The sequence below is a fragment of the Octodon degus genome, unplaced genomic scaffold (assembly GCF_000260255.1).
Source record: "Octodon degus isolate 3935 unplaced genomic scaffold, OctDeg1.0 scaffold00251, whole genome shotgun sequence".
Classification (NCBI taxonomy): Eukaryota; Metazoa; Chordata; class Mammalia; order Rodentia; family Octodontidae; genus Octodon; species Octodon degus.
Genome location: NW_004524827.1, coordinates 2253656 through 2279998, shown reverse-complemented (window position 1 = coordinate 2279998; position 26343 = coordinate 2253656). Strand labels below are relative to the sequence as shown.

The window sequence follows — 26343 nt, the reverse complement described above, 5'->3', positions numbered from 1 at the left end:
GATTCTAGGCAATTCTTTATGTTTCTCCCTAGAGAATTGTAAGTATAATGTGAAATGTAATTCTCTATATTGCTTTTGGCTTATATTTTGTTTCAGTACTTTGGGTAGGAGCGAAAATGACACATTGATGTCTTAGTGTGGTGGTCTTTATTGTGGATTCCTCTGTCCATATATTTATATGTTTTGTGATTTATCTTTCTTTTTTAGTCTAATAAAATCTCAATACTTAAATGTGACACCATTTATTTTTGGTTTGGAATCCAGGAAGTGTTGACACAAAGGCGCTACTTTTTTTCTTTGTTTTGTACTTTTCCCGTGTTTGAGATATTGCCTCAATGAAATATTGGACAACTTGTGAAAGAGTTAATTTTAATGTAAACAATCAGAATGCAGTGTAAGAGAAATATCTTAATGGTTAATTTCACACAGAAGAGAAATCTTAATATTTTTTCTGCAAAGCATGTGATAAAAATGCATCTAAGGAAATGTGTAAAACAGCAATAGACATAGTGAGAGAACATTGTTCACAAACATTTAGCAATATACTTCCTAGTACTTCACTGTTCAAAAGGTAGAAAATTATAATGCCTGTAACCCCAGCACTACACAGGCCAAAGCAGGAGGATTACTGCAAGTTTGAAGACAGCCCAGGCTACAAAGTGAACTCAAGGCCAGCCTGCACTGCCCAGCAAAAACCTTGTCTGCAAAAGACACACACACAAAACCAAGCAGGAGAAAATGTTGATTTTAGTGAAGATAATGAAGGTAAGTTTCAAAGCAAGACAAGATATTCAAGACAACATGTGACCTAGCAATCTAGATGGAGATAGATTGGGAAAAATGAAAATTAGGGATCAGAAAATCAGGTCTGGAGGTTGATATTTGTGTATCAACAGTCAGTGTAGTAGTTAAAATTTGAGGAATAAGTGGATGAGTTTATCTAAAGAATGCAAAGAGTCAGAAGACAAGCAAGTTTGAAATCTTTAGAACTTCATTGAAGAGGTTAGTAAAATAACATGAACCTTCAATAGAAAAATTCATAATATGAACAGAGAACTTAGGGGAAAATAACTAGAATGAACTAGAAGGTAAGGAAGAAAATAATCTTATAAATGCCAACTGGGCAAACACATAAAAAGAAAATTCACAAGAAATAGAAATGGTGAAGAAATTTGAAAAAGTTTAATCTTTTAAAAGAATTTTTATTACTTATGTATTTATTTTGTTTATATGTTTGGTACAGAGTCTCACTATGCAGCTTGGACTCTTGTTTTCAGTCTGTCCAGCACTAAGATTACAGTAGTGTGCCACGCCCTGTTTTGGTGGCCGGCTCAGCACATCCCAGAGTGGGGCTGGCGAGGCATTTGGTGCAGGGGATGAAACTCTGGTCCCTGTGCTTGCCTAAGAAAATGGTTAGTCCATTGAGATATCTTACCAACCTTGAAAAAGCTTTTTTTTTTTTTTTTTTTTTTTTTTTTTTTGTGGTACCAGGGATTGAATTTAGGACCCTGCACTTGCCAGGAAAATGCTTATTCTACTGAGCCATCTCTAGTGCCCCAAGAAGCTTAATTTTAACTAATCAAAATAAATGCTGTAAAGTTTTAGTTATGCATGATGAAAACGTTACAGATATTTGTTGCATAGTATCCCTATCATTGGGAATATTTGTTAAAAGTTTAGCTATCATATTACATGTCCTCACTACCCTAAAATACATACAAATATACACACATTAAAACATATCTGAATTTTGTAAGACAATGTTCAACATAATTTTTAAAACCCAAATCTTTGAGTTGATGGAATTTCCATTTTTGTTAACTCATGATATCAAACCAATTACCAAATGATTAATTCTGTTTGCTCTACCTCCATACTCTGTTCTTCATCTTAGTCATTCTCTCAGCACCCATCATCAGTTCCCTAGACCAAACCATATCTTTTATTTTGACTGCTAAAATAGTCTTCTCATTGATGCCTCTGAATTCGTTTTGGCACCTTATCCTTTTCTATACAACAACTAAGATTATTTTAATACATAAATTAATTGTATGATTTGCTTGTTTTCTACCATCCAATGGGTAGATAAAATATGATTTAAAAGTTTTAAAAAATGCTTATATTTGTCAAGGCCCTATATGATTTCACTTTTATTTATTGGCTTTCCTTTCTTACTATTCTCTCTCTCTCTCTCTCTCTCTCTCTCTCTCTCTCATTGTCTTGCTCTCTCACTGTCTCTTTCTCACACAGACACATACACATACTTTGCCACAATTTGCTCATAACTTTCTAGCCATGTTAATATGTATTTTTTTTTACTAAAGTGTCATGCATTATAAAGTTTTATTTTAAAGACAAAAGATACCGAATTTCATAACAAGATAATAGGAGAGCAACAATGGTTACTACATTGCACATTGTTATCTTCAAAGTAGTTACTCAGAGTAGAGGATGTAGGAATGAAAAAATTATTGAAACATTATCAGCACAAACCTTTCTTTTCAATGAACTAAGATAAATTAGTTAAGAGAGTATAACTACCCTAGTTATCTTGCATATAATTTTTTTTTCTTTTCCCTTCCTTCATTTTCTCTGGATCTTTGAACGTATCTTTTTCTTGTGCCCCAAATGAATCTTTCCCAAGAGTTTTACCAGGCTAAGCTCCTCACTTTATTCAGATCTTTTCTTAAATATTCCTTCAACATGGAGGCTTAGGGGCTGGGGAGATGGCTCAGTAGGATAAGTGCTTGACTGGCAAACGCAAGGATCTGAGTTCAATCCCCGGTTCCGCAAAAACAAAACAAAACAAAACCATGGAGGCTTACCCTGAACATTCTGGGAAATGAGTCCCACTATGATTTTGTGTTTTGCATCTTTTTATTGCTTCTCATTTTCCTTCATAAGAGTTATCACTACCTAGTATTACCCTGTGTTTAGTAATGTTTTAGCATAAGAAGTCCATGAGGACATGGGTTTTACCTCTTTTGTTCATCACTAGGTCCATCTCACCTAGAACTGTACCTGACATATAGTAAGTGCTTAATAAGTATTGGGTGAATAAGTGAACAGACAATAAAGACATGATGAAATACTAGCTCACATAGATATGGCAGTTAAGGCAAAAGTTTTAAAACTGTTCATATTGTTTGATCCAGTACAGTAATTATATTTCTGGGAACTTGTCCTAAAGTAATAATATAAAATTTAGAACAATGTTCATTTGCAAAAAAAATCAAAATTTTTTTTCAAAATTTTATTGATAAACAGATAGCAATGAGACAGTTTCAAATCAAATCGGAAGCACAGTTTCAACAAATAACACACTGCATATATTCTTCTTAGTGGTTAATTGCTGTACCAGATGTGGACTTGAGATCCCACTTACAAACACCATTAGAACAAATCATTCTATTCATTAAGAGAATGCAACTATATATCTATCCTAACCACTCTAAATACACAGATACAAAATGGACATTCATCTGTATACCCCATTTTTTCTAAGTTCTGTTATTGAATATTATTGTTGCAAAAATATTAATAGTAGAAGAAATTAAGAAATCAAATGTTCAACAATTGAATTGCTAAGTGATTTATGATACATCTAGAAATAGATTACTTTATGACCATGAAAGAGAATGTTTACAAATATTTTATAACAATAGCAAAAAGTTTGTGTTTCCTATCATGTTCTAAAGTTTAATGGAAAATGATACAAAGTCAATATGTAGGAATGAAGAATGACTGAAAAATTATGCAAAAAAGTGCTAAAATTAATACCATCTCAGTTTGGTGAAAGTAGATAGTAAGGGAATATTTTCCTTTATGAATCCTATACTTCTAGCTTTTCTATAATAAGATTATACAACTTTCATTGTCAGAGTATATTTACACAAAAATGAGGGAGCAAAACACAAAATATATATTTTCTCTTTTCCCCCATCCCAGTAGTTCTTTCATTTTGAGCAGTTTCTTTCCCTTTCACAGTATCTGTTCTACTTTATGGATAAAGAAGGAAGGGGTAAATATATATATATATATATATATATATATATATATATGATATCTAAGATAATTACATTAGTAATTTCTGTTGATTTATTGAAAGGAACAGTTTGTTTAATTTTTTGACCAACTTTGCATGCTTATAGTTGGTAATCTGAACAACTACTCTGAAGGCAATAATATACAGTATAGCAACCATCGTTGAATTCCTAGCATTTTGTTTTGTGAAATTCTGTATCATTTCAAATGCATTTTTATTTTTTGTTTTGTGATTAATATAAAAAATAAACTCATTCTCCTTGAAAGGTGGTGCTAGAAGCAGAGTGATTCCAATTATAGCTGTACTAATTGTTCTTTGGCTGCTGTTGTTTTGAAGAGCTCTACAGAAAAGGACAATAACTGAGATCCACTTTTCCAATTTAGTCTTTACTCATTAGAGAACCAAAGAGGACTGAATTTATCCTGTCGAGATTTGAAAAGGATGTTCAAGGGAAATTAGGCAGGTAAAGTCTTCTTCATATTGCTGTGGAAAGCAATAGCAATTTGCCATACATAAGACAGAAGTGATTACTCACTATATTTCTTTATGTCATGTAGTAAAAACAATTAAGTGAAGTTAGACTATAGATTACTTGGCTATTCAGCTGCAGTCACCTCTAATGGAAAAGAAGAAAAATAACATTGACAACTTTTGGCAGGTCTCATCATTAGAAATGCCCATATTGCTAGAAAGAAAAGAAGCTGTAGCCGATAATGTAAACCTAGAAGTTCTCTAGCCTCAAGGAAGAAAGTGACAACACAAAGTGTTATAACATTAATTGTCTAAGAGCACTGATCATTGCACTGTGCAAACTGCCTCCGTTATTAGCACAATTATTTGCTACAAGGAGTTTTAGTAAATATCCCATTAGAAAAATGGAATTAGCAGCTTTAAACATTTGTATTAATATGTAAATATAAACTCATTAGAAAAAGCAAAGTGTGACCTATCCATAGTCGAAGGCACCTTTAAAATAGCAATACTGTCAATATAGATATTATAGCTATAATTAGTATATAATAGAGAAACAGAAATTTGTCTCATTCCCTCACTCAATAGCAATTACAATTTTGAAATCAAAATCCACTTGAGAATGATAGTTATCTTTTTATACACACATACATTTAAAAAAGATGTATATTAATTTATGTTCTCATTTTTATATTAGTGCTTTAACTGTATTTGTAGACTGTTCTGCTCACTTTCTATTTACATACTCTGTCTTCATAGCTAATCTTGGATAATAGCTCATTTTAAAAGACTGAAAACTTACTTCCTTTGAAGTACATTATTCTCTGTGTAAGACCAGACAAAAGGCTGTACCTCTATTTAAAATCTGGGTTTGATGATCTCTTAATGAGCTGTCTAGATTTGGGTCTAACACTCTGCTTGCATTAGCTACCCTGGCCCCCAAACAATAATTCATCCCTTGAGGTGCATTTCTAAAATACATGGCTCCTGCTGGTTTTGCCTCTGGTATACATTGTTTGATTTAGTTCAGTGATGATACTATCGAACGTTCTAACTTTTGTTCTGAAAGACTATTTAGCCCACTTGCTACATTAAGACAGTCAATAGTCCCTTTTCTGGAAATGAATTCTTGAATAGAATAGAGACATAAAAAGTGAGGGAAATGATACATGCTGGGAACTGTTAAGGGATGGCAAGGACCTTGGCTTTTCTGACACAGATCAACCTATGAACTGCCCTTCTTTAACCATAAACAGGGTGGTGCACTCCTAAAGGCCCCAACTTGAAGGCAATTGAAAAGTGAGCAGGGAAAACTGCATCTTTTTAAAGTGCATTTGCTTTCCAATCATTTATGTATCTCATCAAGTCAGAATGATACATATAAAGCAGTTTATTTTTTAAAGCTTTTTTTTTGCTAACCTCCTTGCAGAATCAGCCTGATGGGGAAGAAGCCAATTTCCATAGACTTGCTCTGGTATATGCACCACAAGAGCCAGAAATATAATTTGTAGTCTAGATGTAAGTGCTTTCTAAAATGTCTTCTCTTGAAAGATTCTAAGTTAGCACTATTATGGAACCACATCAACACTTGAGCAAAACTATGACTTTTTTGAGTAACATTAACAGTGATGAAAAATGCACATCAGGCAATTACACTGCAACTAATCAAGAGCTCCACTTCAGTCTATTATGAATGATTTATATATAGTGCACTGGATATGGATATCATTAGTAATAGGATGATTCTCTTATTATCATTGCAAGGTCACCTTGGTGATCTTTGTCACAATGACAATGATGCTATTTACCTGCATTTAAAAAAAGATTGCATTTAAATATTATGTTCTGTCTTGATTTATCAAGGCAAATATTAAGTATTTTATTACTACTGAGATTTTTCTTCAAATATAAAGATAATAGGTTTGAGATTACTTGATTGCTAAGTTGATACCAAAAGGTTAATCAAGTGCCAATCATAAAATATCAGAAGACTAACATTGAAAGTTATTCTTTTCCTTTCTTTTTTACTTTAATTCACCCTGCTCCCTTTCCTAAGTAGAATTTTGAACAATTTAAAACATATACCTTTTTACAAACTGATGATACATATTTTTATAGAAAAGCTAGAAAATACACAGAGAAAAAATAAAATCATACATATTTTACATTCACTATTAATTTTTCTATAATGGACTCCCACCATAATTACATTGCATTATGCTTTTTCATTTATCAATGTTTTGTGAACATCTTTCCATGTAACGAAAAATTCAAAGTCTCTCTCTTTTTTATTTTTTTCAGAGTATAATTTAGAAGTTAGGAGGAGAAAATTAAAACTACAAGTAGAAATTGTATGAAATAATTATATATCAGCTGGTTTTTTTGTCATAATTAAGGGCTGCTGAATAAGGCCTTAAGTTGGTTTTCCCATGATCTCCTTAGCGACATTTCAACTACTGCTTATTTAGACAAGTTTAATATTTATTATTTCAAAGTCATGAAAAATTCTTATATACACCTCTTTGTGTACATTTTTGGTAATTTATTTATGAATTAGAGTGACTTGATTAAAGGAAGTGCATATTTAAAAGTTTGGTAGCTACTGACAAATTTTCCCCACAAACATTGTATCCGTTTATATTACTGATAAAGGGATTATTACAGTTTGAATTCATATTAAGGAATATATAAATTTCCAGAAGAAATGTGTCATTCAAGTGGAATAAATTAATGGGCATCATTACATAGTAGCACAACTCATGCACTAGGCTCAAGCAGGGCACACAGAGACACAGTTTATAATCACTTCTATAACTATTAAATAAAGGTATCATGTGGTACTTTGTCAAAAGGAATTAATCCAAATTGAAAAAGCATGAATTCCAATGACTTTCTTTGCCAACTCCCATGTGTATGACTTTGTGCAAGCCACTGAATTTCTCCAAGCCTCAATTTCTGAAACTTGTAACAGCTGTTTTGAGAAATAAATAAAACGTATTTAAGATGTTTTTTTTAAATTTTAAAGAACACAAAACAGAGATTTAAAGAAAAAAAACATTAAAAATGATACAAAATTTCTCTAAACAAAGTAATGGGAATTCAACAATGTTTGCTGTATTACATGATGCTATGGTTAAGAGATTTTCTATAAATGATAAAGGAATCTATGTAAATTACAATTAGTATCAACAGTGAAAACTTATTGGAAATGTGGGTGTTTTCTCAAAATAAGTTGTATGTTGAGTGAAAATTGAATAATGTTAAGTTGGGAGAGTCTCTTTGGAGTGGGTGAGATTTCCATAGTCCATACTCCTGTAGATATACTCTTCTATAGTTAAGCAATTCTCAGAGTGTAGGGGTATAAGTCAGTGATAGACTGCTTGCTTAGCATATGTGAGGCTGAGGGTTTGATTGCATAGCAGAGGAGGAAAGAGGAAGGGGTGGGAGTAGGGAAAGAGAACAATGTTACTATAAGTTTCAAACATGTCTTTTTAAAAATCAACCCTTTTATCCCTTGTGAACTACACAAGAAATTACATTCACAGCCTCCATCTTAATTGTCACACCGACCTTTCTTTCCCACATATAGGCACTGTTTTGGACTTGTTTGTACATGTGTTTGAAGGATAAATTTGACCTAATTTGTTTACAGGAATTTGCAAGGGTGAACTTTATTCAGCTGTGTCCTTTTTGATTCCCTTAACTTCTGGAACTACCAAGGTATGTACATACCATACTGAAACTTACGTTGATAATTGAGCAGATAGCTACATAAAGTGAAAAGATTGGTATGCTCTAGCAAAACGATCAGTTATATTTATTGTATGTTGTACATGAAATGCATCATTTTAAATTTTGTGACAGTTATTTGTGTCTATTATAAGTAAGCTTGTCCTGGTACCTTATAATTGTCAAGGTGTCTTTGCAAAACCAAATACACAGGCTTATATGTATGTTTGAGTAACTATGTGACCTTTTCCATATTCAGTTATTAAGATCAGGAGACTTACAGACTAATGAGACCTTTTGCATGTGTGCAGAGACACTAGTGGCCAGTGATGATATTTGCAGAGCAGTAGTTGTTCTTACTGCCTGCAAAAAAGTGTGACACTCCTCTGTATCAGTGGAACAAATGTTTCCATTCAGAAAGTTTACTTACAGATCAGTATTTACCTTCTGAAATGCCTAGTTTATTCCTTAGGAAAGTCATAAGTAAAATATTTCTATTGACACAGGTATTGTATTCATTTATTTAACCTTTCATTCACCTTTCTTTTCATCTATCTATCTATCTATCTATCTATCTATCTATCTATCTATCTATCCATCTGCCCAATAAATATTTATTCAGTTACTACCAGGCAAAAGTTATTGTACTTTCTCTTCTGGAAAATGTATTAGTATACGTAGAATTTAATTGGAATAGTGATAAAGTAATATTTTTTCTAGTAATTCATGTTAGACAGAATGTGTAAAACATATAGCAAGGGGCCAGTGAGAAAGCTCAATGGACTTAGCCTCTGCTTAGGCAAGCACAAGGACCAAGATCCAATGCCTGTTACCACATGCAGCACCTGCGCCGCCCCCAGGTATACTGAGTCAGCCACTGAGACCGGGCATGGTGGCACACACCTGTAATCCCAGCACTGGGAAGGTAAAAATAGGAGGATTACTGAGTCCAAGCTGCATAGTGAGATCCCATATCAAAAACATTTAAAAAATTTTTAGCACAATGGGGGATCTTCCTTACTGGTCTTAATTCTTCTTTTAAATATTCATGAATACTGAATTTCTAGCAACCACACAATAGAAAAATTATTAATTTTTACACTTTTGTCTTTATATCTAGCAGTGCACTCCGTCATTAATCAAATGAATTCTCAATTTTAAATTTTAAAAATATCAGAGGGTGATCTGAGTCTGTGGTAAGTTGGTAAGTCTTTGCCCTCATTTTATACTCTCTCTCTCTCTCTCTCTCTCTCTCTCTCTCTCTCTCTCTCTCCTTTTATTTTGGTACTAGGGGTCAAACTCAGGACCTTGTGCTTGCAAGGCAGGTGCTGAGCTATATCCCCTGCTCCTATACTTTCTTGAAAGTACATAAATTGGAAGTATAAAAAGGAAAACCTTCAAATCTTACAATTTCCATTGTCTTCTGGAAAACTGTAAAGTATCTCATTAAGTGTTTCATTAATTGGGTTCCAATTAGTTGACATGTATCTGCAATGGAATTTTAAAGTACATGCCAGTTTTAACTATAGTACACATATTTCTATTTGCCGTTTTTCTAGAATTACTACTATCTGTAAGGGAATAAAAACACCAAAGTTCATATCATCCTAGAGTGAAAAGTAAGATCAGAAAGTAAAACAACATATATAAGAAGTGTATTGAGGAACAAAGTCAAGATTTTCACATATTATGTTACTTGTGAAAATAAGTTTCTCAATTTAGGGATTGTAACTGCTTGTTGTGTGCTATTAATGAAAGATACTTTTCATTCTAAGAAAGTTTGAATGTTTGACATATGTTAGCCTTACTAAGCCAATGTGAATGAGTAGGCCATAATGGATGAAAAGACTATCTGACAGGCCCCAAGAATGCATATTTATAAAAATAACTGGAACTGAACATTTAAAAGGTTCAGAAAACCCTTTTCCTTCCTTAGAGTGATAACATATCTAGTAGGAAAGCTATTGTCCCTTAATGGTAAAACTTGAGTTGTACTCTGAGTCCTGCATTAGTAATATGCTCCTCCTTGAATCATTTCTTATTTTAATTACCTTTTCTTCCCAGTGAGAGCAATACCTAATACCCACAACAAAAAGGAAGAAAGGATTATTGGCTCATAGTTTGTAGAGGTTCCAGTCTATGATTGACTGGTTGCATGTTAGAGCAATGTGACAGAGGAGAATTGCTCGTGGCAGAAAGTTGAGTGCAACTGGGAGAAGGAGAAAGAGAGACTTTTCCAAGTCCAGCACCCAGCGACACCCCTCTCCACCTCTAGGCTTCACCTCCCAAGGTCTCATTTAGCCATAAACTCTTCAGTGGACTAACTTACTGATGAGTATCATGTCCACATAACTCAGGTTCTCAAAGCCTCACCTATGAGCACATAAGACTTTAGGGGTGACTACATATAAACCATAGAATTTTTCCTCTCTGAAACCTTTATCTATATGAAAAATGTTGGACAATATAGATCCAAAGGATTTCCTGCTCCAGAGTTCCATGATATTTAGAAAATGATGGACTCTTCCAGAGTAAGCAATACGTAATCAAGATTGGTGATTAAATTGGAGTACTTGCAGTAGTTATTAAAATGATTGCAGCTCACGTAAGTAGTTAAGCAAGTTCTTAACAGAACATTTATTTTTTCTTGACTTAAAGCAATCATATATCCTGACACCACTACCACCCACTCACCCACCCTCCACACACCAGTATTAGCATTATACTAAATAGATTGAAGTCTAAATTTAGCTAATAGTTTCAGGTTTTTCTTCTTGGTAAAAATACTGAAGGGGGATGCTTCTGTGATGTTCCTCTGTTATTTTCTTAAAGTTCAGAAAACTGTATGTTTTCTTCCTCTTGCAAAGTGGTCATTCAAGGTCAAGTGTATCTGTATCTTGGAACCAACCAAGTGTGCAACTCAATGACTTCAGACTTCAGTGGTTTCAATCTGGCACCCTTTGTGAGCATTGAGTTCATATTAAAGCATTTAAAATATATTCTCCTGCATCTATGTATCACAGCAATAACAACCTGTGCACAGGACAGTGCCTGGGAGCAAATAACCACTTGGAGTTAATGATCTGAGGGGCAGCTGAAGGACCATTGACTCTTCCTAGTCAGTCCTTCAACCCTATAAAATACCTATTCCTGAAGTGCCAAGCCTTCAATAATTTTTCTGTCTAACATCAGATTAAATAGCAGCCATAAATAATAGTGTTTAATACATAATAATGAGATGCGGTAATGCAATAAAATAGCAACAATTCTAGTACTACATAAAGATGACTATTCTGATCAAGCCAAAAGGAGCAGTAAATGAAGTTCATGAATCATAATATTTTAGAAGTGACTTTCACCTTATTGATTTGAAATTAAATATAAGTGAGAATTCATATGGTTTAGGGGAGCAGTTTCCTTTCTTTTGTTCCATATGCCACTGATGAATGATCCAATTTAGAAATGGTAAAAAGTGACTATGACATCCATTTTGAATGGATTTTTAAATGTGTGCTTGGCTTTCCCTCCCCACTTTTTACTAGTAGATTCATTTTTCAAGATATGTCTAGCTCTGAACTAATCTGCAAAAGCAACTCTATAGATATTCATATCTATATAATACATTTTTGTTTATCTACTGCTATGCCAAATGTTAAGTCTCCATGATGTCCTAGACATGGTGTAGGTACTAAGGGAATAAAAATAAACAATAACTGTGCTCCCTACTCATGAGCTCATGCTGGAGAGTGGAAATATGACTTTATACGTAAAGGAATAAAATAATTAATGCTATTGGTCTTTTCTAAATTAAAAAATCATACATATAATTTTACTTAGCAAGGCAGTGATACATATAATCTAAATTAGACCCTCATTCAAAGAAATCACAGCAATCATTGCTTGTGGTAGGCAGAGTGACCCTGTGAAATTTGCCTATGTCCTCATTTCTGGACCCTGCAAGTATATCATGTCTTATGGCAAAAAGGGATTAGACTTTATATGGAATTAAATTTACTAACCAGCTGGCTTTAAGATTAGGGAAAATATTCAGATTATTTAGATGTGCCCAGTGTAATCACAAAGATCTTTAAAAGTGGAAGAAGGAAACAGAGAGAAACATAGAATAAGCGGACCTTTTGCTGCCTTTAAAATTGAAAGGGTCAAGGAAAAAGAGCAGCCACTAGAAGTTGGAAAAAACAAGGATAGTTTTTACCCTAGAAAATCCAGGAAGGAATTCTACTTTGCTGTAGACATCCTGATTTTAAACTTTCAAGACCTATTTCGGACTCTTGATCTCCAGATAAATTTGTATTGTTTTGTGTCACCAAATTTGTCATAATTTATTTCAGTGGCTAGGGGTGGAGGTTCAACTCTATATTCCAAGCTACTGGAGAAGGAGTGGCAAGAGGATCACAAATCTGAGGCCCACCTCAGCAATTCAGTAACATCTTCTGAAAAAAGATGAGATAGCACTTGCCTAACATGCATAAGGCACTGGGCTCAATCCCCAGAACTGAATAAAGAAAAGGAAAAAAATTATACTGTGAAGGTTTCCCAATCCAAAAAATTGAGGAACCTATGGCTGTCAGCTAGTCATGATTGCTGCAAGGCATAGTTCATATTGATCTTAAAATATCTCTCTAGTGACTATTTTTCCTTAATACATATATCAGGCCCTTCCATTAGAACTACAGCCATTTGTGAGGTATCTGAAAACTTGACAAATCTGTCACCCTATTACCAGTTTCAGGAAGAGTTTAGGCTTATTTTGCTGTCCTTCCCTGGGTCACTTGTGCTGTTCCTTCCCCTCCCTCTTCCCCTATATTTCTCTGCTTTCTTGTCCAAGGTAAAAGATTTATGGATAGATGACAACTGGAAAATTTTCTTCCTTCTTTCACTGACCACTACTACAGCCAGAAAGATATAGGAGCTTAATAAGTTATTTTCATTTGAATTTTATGACTAGCAAAAGTTGGGAACTGCATGTATTTTGTACCTGGAATCTCAAGCTAGTGGTCTACTATTTATCGCTAGTCCTCAGAAATGTTTTCCTAGTTACCAAAGATTTTTCTTCCAACCTCTACTGCCTTCCTCTCTCCTCCTTTTCTCTCCATCTTAAAAAAAGTTTGTAGCTTGAGAGTGCCCTCTTTTAATTCCATAGTTTCTGCTTCCCTGTACTGTTTTATTTTCTGCTTTACTGACTCATGTGGGACCAGCCTGGGCTTTGTGCTATAGAAGTTAAAGATATATGCTTTGGGGTTTAAGTACATGAGTAGATTAACTTTTGCCACATATTGGCTCTACAATTTGGGGGAGTGGTAAAGTAGAATATCACTAAGCCTTAGCCTCCTCAAATCTAAAATGGAGCCAATAAGGGTCAGCCAGTTAGCTCAATGGACTAAAGTGCCTGCTCAGGCAGGTGTAAGGACCCAGGTTTGATCCCCAGCATGATGTGCCAGCCCCACCTCCAGGACTTACTGAGATGGTGATTGAGACTGGGCATGGTAGCATGTGCCTGGAATCCCAGCACTTGGGAGGCTGAAAACAGGAGGATCAGTACAACTCGGATCTATGCAATGAGACCTTGTAGACCCTGTACTAAATACATACAAATAAATAAATAATTAAAATGGAGACAATAGCTGTATTTGTGCATCACAGGTTTAAAGTGACATGCATCTGACATATAAAACACTTTGCATAATACCTAGCATATTTAACAGCATATGCTCAATCAATAGTAACTATTTCTTTCACTACCATTACTGCCACAGTAAGGGCAAGGAAGGAGTATAATTAATTCCTTCTGATAGAGGAAAGAGAAGCAGACATTGGAAGGGTTTCATATAGGAGGTAATGCTGGTAACTCAATAGCTAGGTCTATAAGTATGGACTTGTTAGAAGTAGAGATAGTAGTTTAATCATATCAGATGAACAAATAGGACAAATAGAATTATTTTCTAAGCAAAAGGAGCAGTGACACAAAGAAGTAAAGTACTCTGGTTCCTCAGAGGATCTCTAGTTCTATATAGCTAGCAGGTAATAGGGAAAGTAGTCAAGAGAAGAGACAGAAATATGTTTGGAGATATAGATGGATCTTTTATGACTTGTATCCTATTAAGAAGAATATCCTTTTCCTTATAGATCAGTGATTTTCTAATTCTGCCTGTAAAATTTGAAGTTTGATGTACTGTCTACTGGACCCCTGTTTGGCCAAAGGGCACCCTTCTGAAATAAGTCCCCGAGAAGCACAATTTACAAGCTACTACTATAGGAGGGGGAAACTAGGGAAATATTTTAATAATCACTTCTGGGATAATAAATCGTTCATCAGATTATGCCATGGGGGATGAATTAAAGGATTCAAAATTAAAGACCAGGAAGCAAGCAGAAGATTATTGCTATAGCCAACTGGGAGACAATAAAGGGACAGGGGAATTAGCAATCTGGATAATGATAAAAGGATAGATTTGATCAGTAGCTTTCAAACTTGAGTGTGCATCGGAATTACATGGAGGGCTTTTTGAAATTGCTGAGCAATTTTGTATAGACACTTGAATCTGCTTAAATTGGTACAAAGTGGGGCCCATAAATTTACATAGAAAACCAGTTCCCAGGCAACAGTGATGCTACTGTTCAAAGTACACTTTGAGGACCATGAGATTTTAATTATGACAACTATGTACAACTGACAAACATGGGACACTCAGCAGATAGGGGAAAACAAAGGAAAGTTTTCTGCCATGGAATACTAGATGTATGATGATACTATTCAGCATTACTAAGTGTAAGTTTAGGCCAACTATAAGAAATAATATTTTCATGACCTTAGCAAGGACATCAGAATTAAAAAATTTTAAAGAGGATTTGTCATCAGATCATGGACTGCCTTCTGAATAATCTGACCCTGTACTTTTGTGCCAGCTTCTCCTGCTAACACTCTATCTCTACTTTTCTGCCTTGATCATATTTATTTCAAAAGGGAAAGTGTAGATCTAGGAAAGGGGTAGGTTAACAGGTTCCATTCTGCATCTAGAAAATTCATGGAAAATTTAAATGAGAGAATCTGAAAAACAAGCTTTAGAATTTTATTTAAAATAAATTCATTTCACTGTTTTATTAACATTTCTTTATGCAAGATAAAAATACTCAAGATATTTCTAGATTTCCTGATGTTTCTAGACTGAGCTTTTATCCAGGATTTTCTTCATATTTGCAGTCAATGCTTTTTAGGATTTCTGAATGTTAAATTTGCTCATAGCGAATGATCATCCTTTTTTATAGTATAGATCAGCGACTCCACATGATGTTCTTAAATTCGCCTTTCCTATGACCTAGCATATTCTATATTATTGCCTTACCAAAAAGAAAATTCAAATTTATATTAGAATATTTACACTGTTAAATCGGGAAAAGTGAGGGAGCAGTGTATAAATTGTCATTTTTCTTCTTTACTTTTTTCTTTATCTTTCTTATTTTGTGGCATATTTTAGGTGTAACCAAGTTTTCACTGAAGGTACAAGCTTTCTATCTTTTTTTGAGACAGGGTTTCACTTTATAATTCAGGTTGTATCTTTGGCGGGCCTCAAACTCACAGTGATCCTCCTTCCTCAGCCTCCCAAGTATTTGGATTACAAGTGTGTGTGCCACTACACCTCGTAGACAAAATATCTTACAACAGGATATAATGCATCATATACCGGGGAGTTCAGAAATAAAATTTAGTAAGTCCTGGCCTACTGAATTTGGAGGAGTAATAGAAGTGGATCCTAAGCAAAAAAAGGAATACATTGATAGGCTTGATGATATTGCAATATCAGGGTGCGATATCACCAGTAAGTCATTTCTTTATTGGTGAATAGTATATTCTTCTAGAGATATATGTATATTTGTAGATATGCATATATAATATATTAAATCTCTCAATTCTCTTTTACCTTAGCTTCCATGAAACTGTAGAATCATCTTCATGTGGAGGGCAGAAGTATGGTAAGATGGCCAATTATAGCCATTCACTGCCAAAAAAAAACTTCTTTAAAAAGATACATTTAGCATGCTATTCATTCTTCTTTGCAAATCGCTCAGCTTACAGTCTGATTACATACTTGTAAATTGTGGCTAGGACAGCTACTCATATAGTTCCATCTGCACTGCTCATAATAACTTAACTTGCAGATTCAATTCGCTTTCTTGCAACATTTAGCTCTGATCTTTCAAAGAAAATAGAAGCATTACTCAGTTGGTACTTATTCCACTAGCCCAAGAAAAAGCACACAAGAAGAACAACTGCAAAACTGAAAATAAAGCCTCAGGGGTTCAGCTAAATGTTTACTGATAAGTCATAATTTGTAATGCATTAATGTTTATCAACAAGTCCAACATTGGATGCTTAAGAAATGAGATCAGAGTTAACAGAATGGCATTTGTGGCTTCTGGAAAAATCTCTCAAAGCAGAAATTCTTCTTTATTTCAGCTGCAAGATGTTGCAAACCTGACAACTGAATGCAACTGTGTGGATTTGCGTGAGGTAAATCCTCACTTTTTCATAGAACTCCATCTCACCTAAATAAATTTGAAATAGCAATTTCTTCAGGCTAATACAATTCCAAAATGTGTTAAGAATATTGTATATGTATTCTTAAAATATGGTAAAGAAAAATCTAAAAATCAATGACAAAATTCTGAAATAAGTACAAAGGGGAGGGCTGGGGAAATAGCGCAGAGTTCTAAGTGCCCTGCCTGGCAAGTGCAAGAACCTGATTTGATCTCTGGTACCACGTGCTGTGCTGGCCGCAGAACCCTGGGCAGGCAACTGCATCTTTCATTTTGTGTTAATAAACTATATATGCCATTCTATTAACTCTGATCTCATTTCTTAAGCATCCAATGTTGGACTTGTTGATAATGTTGAACTTTACATCAAAACTGGGTGTGCTGGTGCCTGCCTATAATCCCAGCACTGGGGACACTGAGAGCAGAGAATCACTATGAGTCCAAGCTGCATAGCAAGACCTTATACCAAATAAATACATTTTAAAAAATGAAGAAAAGTACAAAGAGGAAATATAATCCCATGCCATGTGGTACACAATGTGAAGTAGCAAGTGTGTGTTTCTATAGACTAGATACTGAATTGGTAACCTTCAAATATTGTCCTATTTTCAATAGATGTCACACATGTCACATGAAACCATTTGACTTATGTGATTTTCATTGGTTGTTTCTGAAAACAGAGTTACCTATTTAGGCCTGACTCATCTGTACTACTTTACATGAACTTCAATTTTTAAAAGTTTACTTTAAATGAAATGTCACTGTCATTGTGAATAACAGGTGACTGATTTCGTCACTCTGTTTGCAGAATACTCATCTAAATAGATGAGATAGGAATAATACATACTATAAAATACACAGTAAGTTAATATAGATGGTGAAAGTTTTCAATGCCTTTCTTAATTTTATTTCATTTTACATCTTGCTTTTTTCAAAATAATCTTGATAGATACTTTGTATTTTTATATAGTTTATTAATACAGAATGAAAGATGTACTTATATACATGCTATGATCCAAGTTTATATCCCTGCACTGTGGGATGTGAGTGCTATTTACTAGAAGTAATTTGAACCAAAACATAATGGTAAATGTATAAGAGACCATGAAATTACTATTCATTTTATTGATGACTATTGCTTGAGGAGGTAGAGGAAGAAACTCAAAGAAAGCCCTTGCTAATTCCAAGAAAGGCTGCTTTTTACTTAAGTATATTTTTATAATTCATTTTGTCATTTGGTAAACACATAATAATTATTGCTTCAGACAAATGAAATATTCACTAGAAAGAGAAGTGAGAAACTCATAGCAGTGTTAAAGTATAGCAAGGGAGTGGAAAGTCTGTTAAGAATATTTTGACCCCAGGAAAAAGAAATAAGAATTGTTACAGAGAGCGCCCATATAGATGCAAACTTTTTAAAAGGTTATTTCTATAAAAACTCAGGAAATTCTGGTCTCTATTAAGATTTATGTCCCTGAGAGCCTAAATTTTAAGTATGATATCTGCATTGTCTGCAGAATTAAAAAGAGATCTTCATTTAATTATTATCATGGGAGCTGAACATCCTGGTACATTTTAATAAAAATGCCTATTTTATTACTTATGGGAACACAGAGTTCGGGGTACCAAATGATTTACAGTAGATCTTAGCAACAGGGATGTCTTCTAAAAGAATAATACCTATCCTTAACATATTTAGTAGAAAAAAAGTACATATGACTTACAAATTCTAAGAAATCCATGAAATGAATACTGGTTGTTAAAAATATAATCATAGTATTTATACTTCTAGGTAAAATGAAGAGTGTAACATTAAAATACAATTCTTATGTGTCATCCATAACATTATTTTTCCTTCAGTTAAAATTTCTTAATAGGATTAGAAACATAGAACTCTGAAAGACTTGAACAACAGAGGATCCTGAGGAATTATTTGCTTTAGTTTTCTTCTAGTATGCAAAGGTCTACACAAGGGATAAACCAGTTATGTGAATAGCATTATGAGCACCAAATTAATTGTTTAGAGAACATATACAAAAGTTAACTCTATTTCAGGCACTGTACTAAGTACTTCATACATACTAACTGGACATTGTTGTCCTAATTCAGTACTGCCTTTTCTCTCCTATTCCTTTTTTCTCCTTCTCCTTGGTTTTTCTTTACACATAGTTTCTTCTCATTTCTCCCCACTATTTGTACCTTTTTAGTAATATTTCTGGCTTGTTGGGGACCTCTGGTATAAGTAGCTACTCTATTTTGTATACCTCTTTTCGAATTGCTTTTGAGAATGTCATGAAACTCATGTCCGATTTTATGTAGAAATCAAGGTAAATATATTACCATCATCTCTGTGAGTTCTTAATTTCTCATAGAAAGAAATAAAATTGATGTGGAAAAATTTGATGTGCATACATTATCCTTGGATGATATTTCTGATATCTCAATATAATTTGATTAATGATAATATTTTGAGAAAAGACTAAAATTATTCTTATTGTCGTTTTTCTTTTTTGTAATTTTTATTCATTTTAATGAGAAAAAAGATAAAAGCAATGAAACAGTTTCAAAACAGGTTAGTAGGACAGTTACAATAATTAATTCATTGCATATTGTTGTCTTCGTAGTAGTTATTCAGAAGATAAGATGCAGACACAATATCTTGTCTAAACAATATTAGGGGGCTGAAGAGATAGCTCAGTAGAATAAGTGCTTGCCTGGTAAGCGTAAGGGCCTGAGTTCAGTCCTGGGTTCCACACACAAACAAAAAAAAATTAGTACAAAATTTTATTCTCAATGGACTAAGAGAAAGTAGCTGTATATCTATCATTACTCTTTTGTGCATACATATATACATACATATATATTTTTTCCTCCCACCCTTCTTTTTCCGCAACAAAACTGTCCCTTACTTACAGTTTTGTGAAGTTAGTACCACATGACACTAGATTGCTTGACAACTGATAGCAAACCTTAACCAGACAGGATGTTCATCTCAGGAGTGAGGTAACTTTTTTGCTTTAGGCATTGGGCCAAGTCCCACCTACATATATTTGATCGATTTCCTAGCTTCATGGCTCCCAGCGTATCCCCCTTTTTTGTTTTGTTTTGTCACAGATGGGTGTTCCACTGCAGTTAGAGAAGCTGTATTTGGAGAAGTCTTTAAAAGACCTTTTCATACTTGAAGCCAGTCTAAAGATTGTAGGTACTTGAATTCAGCAAAATAACCTAATATAGTCTAATAGTCCATAATAGTAGTGGGCTATCACCAGAACTGGCAATTGTCAGAAGTTGTTGACTTGAGCCTTTTACAGCTCAGCATATTAATATGGCATTACTTTTTATACCTCATGGTTACACTTTTCTGCTGGATGGTTAGACCAAGATAAAGCAAGACCTTTGTAACTAAAAATGTAACTTTTGTTTTGGACAAGGTCTCTCAAATCCCCTCAGTATTTATGCTGGAACCATGTATAGCACCTTGTAGATCTTTTGTCAGTGTCAGCCATGTGGATGAATCACAGCCCTTGCTTGACCAAGTTGTGCTCTGTGAATGCCTGAGAGAATGTTTCCCCTCCATATGACTCTCCTTAGGCACACTGTACATTGTCGATCACTTTCCGCTGTAGCTCCATAATCTCCTGGATCAGAAAATTTTGGATATTACTGAGTTATCAAATGTCACAGCACAGCTTCTCTTATTAAGACTAAAATTATAAAGGAGACTACAGCTAGAATAACCTCTAAATAATTATTATTTTAATACCCAATTTGCCAAATCATGAGAATCTCCTTCCTAAAAGGCTTATTATACTATCTTCAGTTGTTTGTGCTTTTTAAAATTTTATAAACTTATTAGATTTTTGGAAATGACTGGTATTCTCACTCCACTTTTTCCTTGAGGGTATATTTAATCAAAACTTACTAGATTTTTGGAAATGACTGGTATTCTCCACTTTTTCCTTGAGTGTATATTTAATCACAGGTTATTGATACAGTTATATATTAGATAATAGTAATAAGTTCAGTTATCAGCTCACTCACCTTTTTGTACTAATATAGGATTCTTTCTATATTCTTCCCTGACAAGTATATGTGGTAGGGTGTGTGTGTGTGTGTGTGTGTGTGTGTGTGTGTGTGTGTGTTTGTGATTTTGTATTTTAGTTCTGACCAAGTGTTATGTTATTCATATTACAAAGTTTTTCTCATTGATTTCCCACAATAACTTTTAGAAGTTTATACATTTCCCATTTCTGATTTACAAGAAGAGAAGATTGAAGTCAAGGAAAGTTATATCCTTTGGCTGAGGATCTACAGTAAGTGATATAGTCAATACTCAAAGAATGTTTATAGCTACCATTCCCATGGGTCTTCACTGGTTTTTGAATCTATTATCAGGAAAAATCTGAATTCTTAAAATATGATTGATTTTTCTTGTTTGGGTTACTAAATTTAGGAATTCTTCAGTTAAATCAAAAGAGTCTTGGACTGGGACTTTAGATATGTGAGATTAATTTCATATTCTTACACAGCAAGTGCTCATATTGTGGAAGCTTCAATTAAAGGAGAGAATGTGATCTTCCTGTAAGTCTGGTGGGTATAGTTTTCAGCAATATAGGCCATAATAACGTGAATCAAAGTAACAAAATTTTCTAGTTTGCCAAATTTCTATCTCCTCTGTAACTTCTCAGTTTGCCAGTTTTACCATCATTCTCCTAGCTACTCAGGTTTTTGTCTTTGTGGTTTCTTTGCTCCTTTTTATACTCCGCATTTCACATACCACGAAGCATCACTGCTTCAGGATGTCCTTTATTTCTCTCCTTTGCTTTCTATACAACTGCCATAAGCTTATGCCTTATTTAGATACTTTGACAACTTGCTTATTAATTCCTAGTAAGGCTTTGTAGATTGCAGTGCTCATAGTAAAGGCTTATTCTAATTTGATTTGGGGTCTAATGAACTTCAGGGTATCTTCCATTTCTGGAAAAAATGAAGAAATCAGTACATATATATTATTTCTCAAAAATATATATAACATACACATGTATATGCATATATATTCATATTTTTCAGTGTTACATACCTTTCATGAATTACAAAAGGGAATTAGACTGAAATTGATCTTGAATTAATGAGGCCCAATACTTTAGAAGGACAATCAGGACACTTTATCCAGTAACACTGAGCTAATAAGCTCCATGATAATGGTGGCTATTTAGACTTTCTCCTTGATTAATACCTAGCATGAGGCACTGTACCTCACACTTATAGATATTTATATAATATGTGTTGAATGCATCGATGAATAAATGCCAGTAATAGAACTGTGCTTCCCCAGAAGGGAAGCACAAAACTCTTCTGATGACTTGCCTTATTCACATAAATATATTAGGCTGAGGTGATTGTGCCTAACACGCTGACATTTTTTCAGATACTCATATATCAAAGACAATAACTGAATCTTTAAGTGAAATTTATGCTCATGTTAAATTATACTCCTTGTGGGGTACCATGATGCAATTTTACTTGGGTATCACAAATTATATTGATAGGGTGAAATAAATATTCATGTCTGTGTGTAAACTGTAGAATATTGCTGAATTACTTTAAATGCTATGCTTGAGATGAGCTTAGGCTAGCTGCTCTGAGTTTGACACATTTCAGTCTGTCATTCTGTCTTTAGCGATGTTGAAAATTAAATGGGGATACTTAAATAACTTAATTTATAAGATTGCTTACAGCTATGTGGTTTATCAAGCCAGATGTTTGTACCCTCAATTTCTTGCAGCTCACATGCTGCCAGAACATAAATTAAAATTGTTGCTGCATATCAAGGATCAGCATGTAAAAACAGAAAGAAACTTTTTTTCAGATTGTGAGTATCACGGTAGTCTCTGCTAGTTGTATCATTTTTTAAACGATTGCTTAATTTTGGAAAAAGTCTAATTCATTCATAAACTAAATTCAAATATATTTCAAGGGAATTCATGTTCGCTGTGTATGTTGTGATGTAACTCATCTCTGTAATTACTCTTATCTGTTCTCAGCATGTTGGGTAAGAGTAAGTGTATGACACATTTGTCATTAGAGTTTCACATCCCTCTCTCCTGAAACTTTTCCTCTTGTTTTTCAAAAGCAATATATGTATACTTGAGGTTTTAGATTATATCATTAACATTTCCATTTTCTCTCTTAAAAATTAGCCTAGGTGGTGTTTCATCAGGGCATTTTTTCAAACTGAGAAATTATGTATCTGAGCTCCGTTTCCGTGACACAAATGGGAAACAAACAACAGTCTGTATGTAATTTAAGTGAGGCTGTAGGAGACAATCCCTCTGAGTACTCCACACATCGGCAAGGGAACCTTGGTAAGTCAGTTGCCCTGTGTCTTTTAATCTAGTTATCCAGTTGTTTCTTTGTGTATTAAAATGGTATCCCCATGTAGACAATACGAGTCCTTAATACAGAAAACATATTGTATATCTCTCCTATTCCTTTCACGGACTGTGTTATGTTATCAAGTATGTATAATTGTTAATTGGTTTGGATTAGATGCTAATCATTTTTTTACCCAGATGGAACCAGCTAGGTATGTATGAAGACAGACTCCCTCCATAGCTAGAAAAGAGTATAGAGTCTTTCTGTCTTAGCCTTTTAGGGATTCTACAACAAAAGTACTCTAAATTGTGTAGTTGAACAATAGAAATAGTTTTTTCACTGTTCCAGAGGATAGGAGGGTCATGAGTATGGCAATGACAAATTAATGTTAAATGAAGGACTGCTTTCTGGTTTTTAGATGGTGAGAGATCCTTCTAAGATCTATTTTATAAAGCATCCAGCCAATTCATAAAGGCAAAACTTCATGACCTAATCACTTCTCAAAGATTCTACCTCCTAATATTTAGCCTGGGAGTTAGGATATTGAACTTGTGATTGGGAGCATAAGCATGCAGACAACCTTTTTTTTTTTTTTCAGAGATGGGTGTTCCACTGCAGTTAGAGAAGCTGTATTTAGATAAGTCTTTAAAGGACCTTTTCATATTTGAAGCCATATTGGGAGCCACAGAGCTAGGAAATTGATCAAATATATGCAGGTAGGACTAGGCCTCAGTGCCTAAAGCAAATAAGCTACCTCACTCCTGAGATGAACATCCTGTCTGGTTAAGGTTAGCTATCAATTGCTAGGCAACCTAGTGTCATGTGTTACTAACTTCACAAAAGTGTAAATAAAAGACTTTTGTTGTGAAGAAAAAAAAGAAAAAATATATATGTATATACAGAGAGTTAGGATAAACATACATCTACTTTCTCTTAGTTCATTGAGAAGAAAATTTTGTATTAATATTGCCTTATTAATTTTTTAACATTATTAACAGATTTATTAAGAGATGTGCCTTCCAGAGTCACAGAAAAAATATTTCAATGATTTTGTTGTGGCCATGTTCATGTATTCTAAAATATTGATTATGAATCTTAAATGATATGTCATGTTTCTAGAAAATTGCTATAAGATAGAACAGATAACTTTACACTTGTCTTTCTGGATTGACAATTATTTTCCAACTATTACAAATTTTCTCACTGGGGGTTCAGTTTTCCTGGCATAATGAATCTGTTGTGTAAGTTTTCTTTTTTAAAATAATTTTATTGAGAAACAAATAGCAATGAGACAGTTTCAAGACAGATTATTAGTAGAGTTTCAATAATTAATACAATGCATATTATTATCTTCTTAGTGGTTATTTATAGTAAAAGATGCTGACATGATATCCTGTCCAGGCATTAATAGTAAAAATCTTTCCTCTCATTGAACTAAGAGAAAGTAACTGTATATCTATCCTATTTTGTATATACAGATACAAAATGGTTATTCATTTCTATCCTCTTTTTTTGTTTAGTTTTTGTACTAATATTGTTTAGACAAGATATCATGTCTGTATCTTGTGCTCCAAATAATTACTATGAAGATAACAGTATGCATTGTATTAATTATTGTAACCATCCTACTAACTGGTTTTGAAACTGTTTCATTGCTGTTTTATCTTTTTTCTCATTAAAATGAATAAAAAATAAAATACTATACAGCAATGAAAACAATAACAAAAATAAGCATGCAGACCATTGTAGCCTCTCTGAAATTATTCCTCTAGTCTTTAAATTCAGCTAGTATTATCATAACTTGATTTTTCCCCAAATATTTACGTCTGGGGAAGTCATTTGTGAGACATAAATTCATATTTAACAGGATTTAACAGGAATAAAATATTCTGCTTGTTTTTTTTCTTTTCTATACCTCCAATGTCAACTTTCTAAACCAGTGTAGAGGGCTGGCCAAATAGCTCGGCAAATTAAAGCGCCTGCAAGCAGGCGCAGGAGTCTGATCTAATAGTGTGACCCTGAACACCCTGTAGGTCCTTCCTAAAATAAAAAAGAAAACCTAAACAAATATAGACAGCTCAAATAGGGCCCACTGTATGTGCTAATATTGTAATAGACATGATGTAGGGGAGGAAGGAGATTAGTATGTGTAAAGAGTAACTTTTGCCCTCAAGGAGTTTACAGTGCAAAAGTTGGTTTATAAGGTTTTCAATGTATTTCAATAGTAGTAGAGGTACATATGAAGTGATTTGGAATCACAGAAAAATACACATCTGGCTAGCTTAAGGTTATACGCAGGAATAAATTACCAAACTATAACAATTATTTCAAACTTATGGAGTGGTACAAGACCCAGGAATAAAATTTTCTCCAGTCAATATTAGCACAAACTTTCCTTTTTAATGAACCAACAGACAATAATAATATAACCAACTTGCAGTTTTCCTTTTTCTCCACTGTCCTTTCCTGTTTTGCCCATCCTAGTTCCTTTTCCTTTTTAGGAATTTCCTCTCATTTCAAAATATCTATTGTTAATTTTAGAACTTATTTACTCTTTTGCTTTCTCATACCAGGGTAACAATACAATGCTGTACATGTAAATCTGATTTATTTCACTTATGAGTGTGGTCTCAAGTTTTATTCATTTTCCTACAAAAGTCTCAAGTTTATCCTTCTTTATGACTGAGTAATATTCCATTATTTAAAAAACAATTTTTTTTATCCATTCCATTACCCACAGTTGATGGTCATTTGGGATGTTTCCAAGATCTGGGTATTATAAATTTTATTGCTAATAACATGTGCACATATGTTATTCTGATATGATGTTTTTAATTCTTCTGGGAAGATACTCAGAAAGCCACACCTGGGTCAAATGGGACCTCTAGTGATAGTGTTTTGAAGAATCTCCACACTTATTTACACCATGGTTGTGCCAGTCTGCACTCCCACTAACAGTAGAGAAGGGTTCCTTTTTCTTCACAGCCTCTCTAGCATTTTTTTTTTTTTCAGAACTAAGGCTTGAACTCAGGCCCTTACACTTACTTATCAGGCAAGCGCTTATTCTACTGAGCCATCTCCCTGGCCCTTCCAGCATTTTTTATTGGTCAATTTTTTTATAATATCCATTCTTTCTGGGGCGAGATGGAATCTCAGTACTGTTTTAATTT

General features: G+C 33.9%; 1 pseudogene; it reads right to left on the bottom strand.

Annotated features, from left to right (window-relative positions):
* The window catches only part of LOC101587020, a 148481-nt pseudogene that overhangs the window by 8499 nt on the left and 113639 nt on the right, over nucleotides 1-26343 (bottom strand).